We start from the raw sequence: 10,658 nt of genomic DNA on the forward strand, positions 1-10,658 counted from the left end.
CAGACCCATGTGGCTGCAAGCCATCTGGCCTTCCCTCTCTGGAGGGAATGAAAAGCATAGAAAATTTTTAAGCAGGGTGGAACCTGTTGCAGAATGAACCCTGGGAATTGTGACATGAGCAGAGTTTGGGGTGTTTCTCCTTAGTCAAGCTGTGTCACCTCCCTGCATGTGCCTTAGCTTCTTTGTCTGTAAAATGAGCCCAACAGTCCCATCCTGCAGGACTCTTGGGAGGACAGACCCAGTATAGATCCAGCTCACAAGAAGATAACTGTTGTCTTCCTGAATGATTAAAAGCATGAAAAATGTATGCACCTGGCTGGTTCTGTTGGTGGAGCATGCAACTCTCGATCTTGGAGTTGTGGGTTCGAGCCCCACATTGGGCATAGAGAATACTTACATATAAAATCTTAAAAAAAAAAAAAAAGAATACTGGGGCACCTGAGTGGCTCAATGGTTGAGCATCTGTCTTCAGCTCAGGACATGATCTTGGGGTCCTGGAATCGAGTCCCGCATTGGGCTCCCCACAGGGAGCCTGCTTCTCCCTCTGCCTGTGTCTCTGCCTCTCTCTGTGTGTCTCTCATGAATAGATAAATAAAATGTTTAAAAAATTACTAAGAATTTATCCCAAATGCTGAATTTTTTAATTACATAAGGGAATGCTGTAGGATTAGAAATGAAGAAGACACATAGAAAAGTAAAAACCTGTTGAAGTGTTCAAACTGCCAGAAACCAGAAGACCAATCATAATGATGTCCTACTTTTATTTGGACTGAGCAGGAAGGGGGGGGCAGGGAGTAGTTCCCCAGGGGTGACAGTGAGGAAATAGCATTTCTTCCTTAGAAATTAGGATGACCAGGGACATCAAAGAAACCTAACTTTTTATTGGTATAGAAAATACATATAGAAATATCTCTTTCCAGCCCTGAGGAGGGACTACTTTCTAGCTTTGAAAAGCATATCTTAGTTTTACCTGTGATTTTTTTTTTTTACGACTTTTTATTTAAACAGAGTCTCAAAGTTGTTACTGTCTTGCCAACCATTGTGTTTGCAAGATTCATCCATACTGTGCAAGGCTGGAGATCACTCATTTCCATTGTGTGGACATATGTCACATTTTTAAAAAAGATTTATTTATTTATTTTAGAAAGAGAAAGAGCACACACGAGCATGCAGGAGGGGGGCGGGAGAGAGAGAGAGAGAGAGAGAGAATCTCATGCTGAGCACTGAGCTCAGGTCATGATCTCAGGGTCCTGAGATCGAGCCCCACATTGGGCTCCCTGCTCAGTGGGGAGTATGCTTCTCCCTCTGCCTCCCTGCTCATGCTCCCTCTCACTCTCTCAAATAAATAAATAAATAAATAAATAAATAAATAAATAAAATCTTTTTAAAAAATAGGTGTTCCTCCAAGTTCTGTGCGTGGAAGATCTTTCTTCTCCATCATGCGTCAGAGCCACTCTTGAGTGGGAATGTCTACCTCCAGCTGATGCCCGTGTATCATGTAGACTCATCCAAAACCAGCCCTACCATTTTCGTTAAACAGAAAGCAAAGAGCAGTCAAGTAGCACAGGTGAGTGTCACAGAGCTTTCGTGCAATGGGCTAGTGGCTTCTCTACCTGCTTGGGCCCAAAGGGTCCAAGGTCAGGTCTCTGTAACTGAGGTGATCCCCGAAGGGGCTAAGAGCTAGCTGTTGGCTGACCACACTGCCAGCAGCTGAGGCAACAAGTCTGTCAGCCAAGAGGAATCCGAGTGGCACATCACAGGGTCTAGCCTGGGAGAAGGGAAAAGGCAAACCGAGAATATGTCACTCTCATTTCATGTACAGTGATCAGAGAGTGTTGGTGGAAAGATGGAGCCTGAGTGGATGCCTGAGGAAGTAAGGAGGATATATGGGGGACAGGCATTGTAGGCAAAGGGACCAGCAAGGTGCAAAGGCCCTGAGGCAGAATGTGTTTGGGATTCCCAAGGAGCCGCCAGGGAGGCCTGTGCGTGGAGCACAGTGACTGGAGCAGGTGAGTAATGGATGAACTTAGGGAAGCAGTTGAGAGCCTACCTATCTTAAAAAAATTTTTTTTATATTGAAGTGTAATTGACATGTAACGTTATGCTAGTTTTGGGTATACAACATACTGATTTGACAATTCTAGACATTACTCAGTGCTCACCTTGATGAGTGTGGTCACCATCTGTAATGTTATTACAATATTACTGATTATATTCCCTATACTGTGCCTTTCATCTCCATGACTGATTTATTTTATAACTGGAAGTGTGTACCTCTGAGTTCCTCTTATCTGTTTTTCCCGTCCCCCTACATATCCCTCTCTGGTGACCATCGGTTTGTTCTCTGTATTTAAAAGTTTGGTTTTGTGGGGACACCTGGGTGGTTCAGTTGGTTAAGCATCTGCCTTCAGCTCAGGTCATGATTTTGGGGGTCCTGGGATTGAGTCCCAAGATGAGCCCCAGGCTCAGCGGAGCCTGCTTCTTCCTCTGTCCCTCACTTTGCTCGTGCTCTCTCTGTCTCAAATAAATAAGTAAAATCTAAGAAATAAAAATAAAACATTAAAAAAAGAGTTTGGCTTTGTTGATTTGTTTTAGGTTTTAGATTCCACATATAAGTAAAATCATGTGGTATTTGTTTTTCTCTGACTTATCTCATTTACCACAATATCCTCAAGATCTATTCATGTTGTCACAAATGGCAAAATCTCATTCCTTTTATGGTTGAATAATATTCCATTATATATATATATATATATATATATATATATATATATATATATATCACATCTTCTTTTTCTGTTCATCTATCAATAGGCACTTAGGTGGCTTCCATATCTTGGCTGTTGTAAATAGTGCTACAATAAACATAGGAGTGCATATATCTTTTTAAATTAGTGTTTCTGTTTTCTTTGGGTGAATACCCAGTAGCGAAATTACTGGATCATATGGTATTTCTATTTATAAGTTTTTGAGGAAGCTCCATACTGTTCTTCACAGTGGCTGCACCAAGTTACACTCCCACCAACAGGGCACAAGTGTTCCTTTTTCTCCACACCCTTGCCAACACTTGTTGCTTCTTGTCTTTTTGACCCTAGCCATTCTGACAGGTGTGAGGTAATCTATGTTGTGGTTCTCATTTGCATTCCCCTGATGATGAATGATGTTGAGCATCTTTTCATGTGTCTGTTGGAGGGTCCATAGATCTTGTAGGACATGGTTAGAACTTTGGCTTTTGCTCTAAATGAGATGGTAATCCTTGGGGTGTTCAGAGGAGGAGAAGATGTGAATGGACTTTCATGTAGACCTGTTGTACTGGGAATAGGGTGTATGGGGACAAGGATGGAAGTAGAGAGGCCAGCGGGAGACTTTTGCAACAATAACCCAGGTAAACAGTGATGCTGGCCTTGGTTTGTCTTCACTGGGTAGCAGTCAAGGTGGTGAGAAGTGCCTGGATTCAGACATATTTGAAGGTATAGCAGACGGGATTTGCTCATACGTTGGATAGAGAGGAATAAAGGAAAGAGAAGAGTCAAGATCATTCCAAGATTTTTTTTTTAAAGTAGGCTCCATGCCCAGTTGGAGCCCAACACAGGGCCTGAACTCATGACCCTGAGATCAAGACCTGAGCTGAGACCAAGACCAGCTGAGCCACGCAGGTGCCCCTACTCCAAGATTTTGACTTGAATGACTAATAGGATAGTTACTATTAATTTTCCTTCCTTCCTTCCTTCCTTCCTTCCTTCCTTCCTTCCTTCCTTCCTTCCCTTTTTTCCTTCCTTCCTTTTTCTGGAGTTGGGGAAGGCTGCAGGAAGCAGTGATTGAGGATGTGGGTGAACTACAAGTGCTGTTTTGTTCTGTTAATTTTGAAACCCTGTTAATCTAAGTGGGGGTGTTGAGTAGGAAGTTGGGTAAGCCAGTCTGGAGGCATGTCCAGGTAAGAGAGGTCTAGGCTCAGGTTATATATTTGAGAGCTATCACAAGTTGGTGGTTTTGCCAGAGTTGTAAAGGGATGAGGTCCCCTAAGACATTAGTATGGACTGGGGGTACCCTGGAGGGCTGTGCTCTTTGGTACTCCAACATCCAGAGCTTGGGGGCTTGAAGAAAGGTCAGCAAAGGAGACAGAAGTGATATGGTCAGTGTGTTGGGGGAGACACAAGGGAGTGGTGTCCTGGGTGTCCAGTGAAGATATGTTTGAAGTGGGGGGAGGTGACTGTTTGTGTCCAATACTGCTGATTGGTCAAGTGAGATAAGGTCTGAGAAGTGACCTTGACTTTAGTAATGAGAAGCCATTGGTGACATCGACAGGAACTTCTCTGTGAAGATTATCTTGAGGTTTCAGTTCTCTTTCAGACTTACTATCAGTGGTTCCATAACAAGCCAGCCCTGAAGGTGGCTCACGATCCACCCAAACTCCCTGCACGTTCTGCTTTGACCACACAGCCTTCTGCACACCTTGACATTTGGATGACAGCCTCACTGTGTCTAAGAGATACTGGGGGCCACTGGTTACAAGAGCCTCAGAGCTTGGTTGAATAATGTTTGGTAGCTTCCACTTTGCCCCATGACCTTGGCCATGCAGAAGAGGCAAGACAGAGCAGTGGGCTCTCAGGCATGGAACTCTATTTGGGTTCAGACACAACTCTCAGGGGAACTTTAGTTGAACCAGTGAAAACTCACACCCACTAAGGGTGGTGGGAGTTTCCCTTTCTTTTGGCTTGACTGCCACAGACAAAGGATATTCCAACCAAAAGCACCCTCTTTGGGGATCCCTGGGTGGCTCAGCGGTTTAGAGCCTGCCTTCGGCCCAGGGCGTGATCCTGGAGTCCCGGGATTGAGTCCCACATTGGGCTCCCTGCATGGAACCTGCTTCTCTCTCTCTCTCTCTCTCTCTCTCTCTCTCTCTCTCCCCCCCCCCTCCCTCTCTCTCCCTGTCTCTGTCTCTTGTGAATAAATAAATAAAATCTTTTTAAAAAAGCACCCTCTTCAATTACAGAGAGATTCTTGCTCCAAATCCCAGTCTACCTTGCAACCCTACTTAGGACAGAAGACTAAAGATTTGCCTGACCCTGAAATAATGGTATTTTCTAGCCCAAGACTTGAGAACTAAGACTGAACAGTGTGAATGCGCTTCTGTGGTGTTGGGGGCCATCCTGGAAAGCCTGGGGTGTGAAAGCCATGATCTAGAGCACAGCAAGCCCCAGCCTGCTTGTGCAGAACGTCTAGAGCCTCTTCAATTTCCTTGGTTCCAAGCAGAAGCCATCTTTAAAGCTAAGTGTAGCATCAAATTGCCCTAATCCATCTCTGGACCAGAGGCAAGTGCTCCCTCAGTGGCTTAGTCAACCCCTTTACTCTTCCTATAAGATGCCCCAGGGTCCTGCCTTTGATAGTCCTATGTGGGGATGGAGGAGGAGACAAGAGAATTTGTCTCCTACTCTGCCCCCAGAAAGGCTGCATGATGGGCTTGGAGCTGCCTGTCCTGAGTCCGAATCTCAGTTCTGCTCCTGAATTGCATGTAGCCTCAGGCACACACTTAGACCTGATCTCATGGGCATCTTCTGGAAACAGAAACACTGATGCTACTACCATTGTCACCATGTAGAGACAGAGTATAAGAGGTGATGAGCATACAACACCCAGAAGGGGTCTGGCCCATCACTGCACCTGACAGTTTCAGGTTTTCCCTTCTCCCTGGCAATTTTTTCCTCATCTGTGTTGGTTCATCTCATTGCCTTACCTCAGTGCACATCAGCACCCATTCTTGAGGACTCTGAGCAGGATTCGGAGGTGAAGAGTGCCAAGGCTAAGTCAGGTAATGTGTGAGCACGTACTTCCGTAATAGGTACATTGTTGGGTCTGTCACCCCCTCACTCCCGCAGGCTCATTTTCTGGGCTGAAACGCAGGTTCTGGTGGCTCGATCCTTCTTTCCAGCCAGGACCAGCACTTGCTTTGCAGCACAAACTTATTTCACTCCTGATCTCTGTTGGGGAGGATGGGTGCTCCCCATGCCTGGAGGCAACATTGCATAGGTAGCAGGGCTGTTGAAGAGGAAAAGCAAGGATGGGACAGGACGGTGGGTTGTTGGACTAGCCTGATGTATTAAAAAATTGGAATATTCAGCCTTAAAAAGGAAGGACATCCTGACACCTGCTACCACATGGATGAACCTCAAGGACACTGTGTTGAGTGAAATAAGGCAGTCACAAAAGAACAAATACTGGGTGATTCCACTTATATGAGGTACTAGAGTGGTCAAACTCATCGAGATAGAAAGCAGAATGGGGGTGCCAGGGACAGGGAGGAGGAACAATGGGGAGTTAGTGTTGAATGGAGACAGAGTCTCAGTTTTGTAAGATGATAAAAGTTCCAGAGACAGGTGGTGGCACTGGTTGCACAACAGTGGAATGTGTTTAATGCTGCTGAAATGTGCATTTACAAATGGTTAAGATGGTATATTTAATTTTATGTGTATTTTACCAAATAAAAAAATTAGTTAAAAAATTGTCCAACCTCGTTGGGGGGGGCAACCTGAATCTAAGATAATGGTCACTCATATAAAATGTGAAGCCCGATTAGACCCTTTCACCTATAGTTTGTGGATACAGATGTGCACAGTAAATGTGTGTGACCACACCTAAAAGTGACTCCCAAGTGCTAGTTACGACCCGGGAGAAAGAAGAAGAAAGAGATGGGGAAGGGATGTGAGGTGCTCATTATATCTCTTACAACTTATTTCTTCTCTCTCTCTCTCTCTCTTTTGAAAGAGAGATCTGTGACAACCACGACAAAGCACTTAATTCTGTCACATGGACCAGTGGCTGCATGCACGTAGGTTACATTAGCTCATGTATATTGAAATATTTCCTTGTTGAAAAGAGAAGAGAAAAAAAAAAAGAAAAGAGAAAAGAAAATAATCAAAGAGAGAAGCAAACAGATCTTGTGTGACACCTTTATAATCTTGCTTGACCTCCAAATTCTCCTGTTTTCTAGATTGCCACCTTCTTTTCTTCTGTGTTTTCACTGTGTAAAAGATGTCTCTCTCTTGCTTTGTGATGACTAAAAAAAAAAAATCCCTAAGTAGTTAAAGCCCCACCCAGATAGTCTGTCTCTCTAAGGCAGCACAGTTGACTTAGTAAAAGTGAATAGCAATATTGGTCAACCACCAAGTGATGGACATGCCCCCTAACCTTTCATCTTGGTGGTTTTACAGTGTCCTCCCACCTCTTTCCTTGGGAACAACACTAAATTGTTTCTACAGGACCAGCGTACGGGCTCTGTATCTCCATGACACACACCTCACAGTGTTCAAGGAGTGAACAGTGTTAACATGAGCAAACATGGTGCATCTCACTGGGCAAGCCTACTAACTAACCATAATTCTGGTCTTCAAAGAAGTCCCTCTCAGCCCAGACCATTCAGCTGTGATTCCCCAAGATGGGTTTGTCTGGTGACAGCAAAGAGGCTAAGTTGTCAATTCTATGAAAACAATCAATAAAACAGACTCAGGGCCAATCAGTGAGTTTAGACCCACTGGAGACTTCTGCTTTTTCAGTTCTTCACCTGGAAACACCTTGTTTATTCCTGCTCAAGCACAGGGAGTCAGTGGTCACCCTTCTTTACCACTCACCTCATAAGGGGAGACATGGACTCTTTGCCTCTGAGTCTCGTGAGCCTGGTTGGGTAAGACCATTGAGAGCCATTGCTGGCGGCTTCTCGTGATGGGTTGATTAGTCAAAACACTTGACATTCTGGAAACTGCTTGGGTTTGTTGGTGCAGTAAGTAGGCAGTAGACTTGGACCGGTTTTCTAACAACTGACCCCAAATGGGTATTTTGCTAATATCAGAAAAGGGAGAAGCTGGAATCCTTACATCAGGAAGAATGGTGTGGTGCCTGGAACATTGTAGACACCTGATAAAAGTCACTGAATGGTTAACTAAGGGTAGACAGTGTCCACACTTAAAATGGTTGGTTGGTTGGGGCCCTCATTCGATCCTGGCTCTCTCCCCTGGATGTGGTCACTGAGATTTCACCATTGTTTCCCCAACTCACTGGCAAGGGCTCAGACTCTATCTTGTTTCCTTAAATACCCACAGGACCTGACACAGTGCTTTGCCCGTGGCAGATCCTAGCAGTTAATCCTTCTGTTGTGCTTACTAGGTGCTGACTGTTATTCTAGGATCGTCACACATACTAATGCCCTTAGTCCTCATGATCTTTGAAATAGGGAGGATTATTCTCTCATTCTACAGATGAGAAATCTGAGGCACAGAGGGATGAATGACTCACCCAAGGTCAAGGTGAAAAGCTAGGGTTTCTAGCCAGGCACTCTGGCTCCTGAGTCCATGCCTTAATCACAAACTGTATCAATATCTACAAAATGCTAAAAAATACAAAGGTCTATTGGATAGAATATATATGTGTGTGTGTGTGTTCATTTGATATTTTTTCCTAAACACACACACACACATACACACATATATACACATACAAGCAGACATGTGTGTATGAAGGTTTTCTACTTGCCAACCACAATTTTTTAAAGATTTTATTTATTTATTCATTAGACACACACACACACACACACACACACACACAGAGAGAGAGAGAGAGAGAGAGAGAGAGAGAGAGAGAGGCAGAGACACAGGCAGAGGGAGAAGCAGGCTCCATGCAGGGAGCCTAATGTGGGACTTGATCCCAGGACCCCGGGATCATGCCCTGAGCCAAAGACAGACAGACACTCAACCCCTGAGCCACCCAGGTGTTCCACCAACCACAGTTTTAGACGTTGGGGGCAGGTACAGAGAAAAGTCCTTGCCATAGAGAAGCAATTTACAACCTTTAAGAGGGGAACAAATACATAAATAGATTATTTCTCTACTAAGGAGTTCAAATCCACCTGGGGCTGTCTCAGAGCAAAGCTAGATGAAAATGAGACACCTTGGCTCTGTTTCTTGATCTGGGGGTGGTGGTGGTTACAGGGCATGTTCCCTCTCTGAAAATTCACTAAGCTGTACACTTAGGGTGTGTGTATACTCAGGGTTATGTATGTTATACTTTAATAAAACTGCCGTTTAAAAAATTTGAAAGGAAGAAAAGTGCCTTGGGAGTTCAGAGGACATAGCAAAGAGTCTTGGCTTGAACCTCAGGGACTAATCGGCTCAGGTCCTGTCCTGGCATCTAACTGATCACGTATTTGTCAAGGTGCCACCTGTGCCATCTGATGACACCAGCTTTTCGCACGTGGCTCCAGAAAATTAATTTTTTCCCTTGGCAACTTTGGTCACATCCTGCACAGACTTTTTTTAGAGAACCAAATGTCTCTGTGAACATTTCAGGATTTCAGGCAGGTTTCCTTCTCTCTAGGATCGGACTCTGACTTGATATTGTGACGATGACACAGGATCTCCCTACATGGATACATGGGGGGTGACAAACCATACAAAACCTGTATACAGTGGAGGGCGGAAGCCACTGGATACAGGTCCCTCTGATCTAGGTGAAGAAATGGCCCAGGGGAACCTCATCGTGCCTTTCTGAGCTGGGCTTATTCCTGCAAAAATCCATTTTCTATCTCTTCAAATATGCTGGAACACAGAATCCCATGGAACCATAATTTATTAGGTACTTGACTAGAGCCCCAAACACGAAGAAGCTAATTTCTCCTTACTCTGTGACAGTATAAATGTTACAGTTCCGCATAAGCAGACTGAATAATTTCATTTGAAAGACTCAGGGTTGTTTTTTTTTTTCTTCCTCTTCCAGAAACGATGTGTCCACTAACCCCATAAACACTAAAAAATAAATAAATAAATAAATAAATCTAAGTTAGGACATATTTAGGATTGTTATAATTTAGCAGTTTAATTTTTTTTCAAAAACCCAAATGATGTGTCTTACAGCCCATGGCCTTAATAATATGTTAGTTTAAAAGATAAGATAAATTTATATAATATTGTAATTGCACACATTAGCAAACATGCGGCACTCCACGGCCTCAAACAAAACTTGCATGTTTAAGCCATATTTATTTTTAGAAGCAAAAGAGCCTGGTGATCTAAGCACAATGATTCCAACACTTGTTCTACTTCATTATGATAAGATGTCATTCTATTCGACTGTTCTCATTTTGTTTTATCATCTGATTATCCTTCCAAGGGGATCCTACTGTACATAGAAATCAGGACATTTCAAAGAAAATATATGTTGAAAGAAACATGAAACCAACTTTTTCAATTTAAATTTGGGCCTTCTTGATTAAAATAAAAGAGAAAGTATGGGACAGACATGCATACTGTCAATTTATGTGTTCGTTAAGGGAAATTTTTTCCGGACTCTTCTGTCAACAAACATGTATGGGCAACACATTTCACACCCTTTGTTGTTAGAACCTTCCTTTCCTCTTTCTTCAACTTCTATTACCCTGAGTGCTTACATGTTCCCTCTTCTTTGGTTACCTTTGTTAAACACACGTTGGGAAAGCTTGAGGTGCTCATTTATACTAGAGTGACAATGATTGATATCTCCTGTAAGAGTAATCTCGTTTAAAGACACTGGCATTTTACTAGGAATCAGTAGCTGAAGCCAAAGCTGTTTAATAAAGGGCTAGATGGTGGGCAGAAGGTTTACCTGGACCACAGCCTTCTGAATTCCACCCCAGA

Source organism: Vulpes vulpes, chromosome 12 (assembly GCF_048418805.1).
Source record: "Vulpes vulpes isolate BD-2025 chromosome 12, VulVul3, whole genome shotgun sequence".
NCBI classification, from domain to species: Eukaryota; Metazoa; Chordata; class Mammalia; order Carnivora; family Canidae; genus Vulpes; species Vulpes vulpes.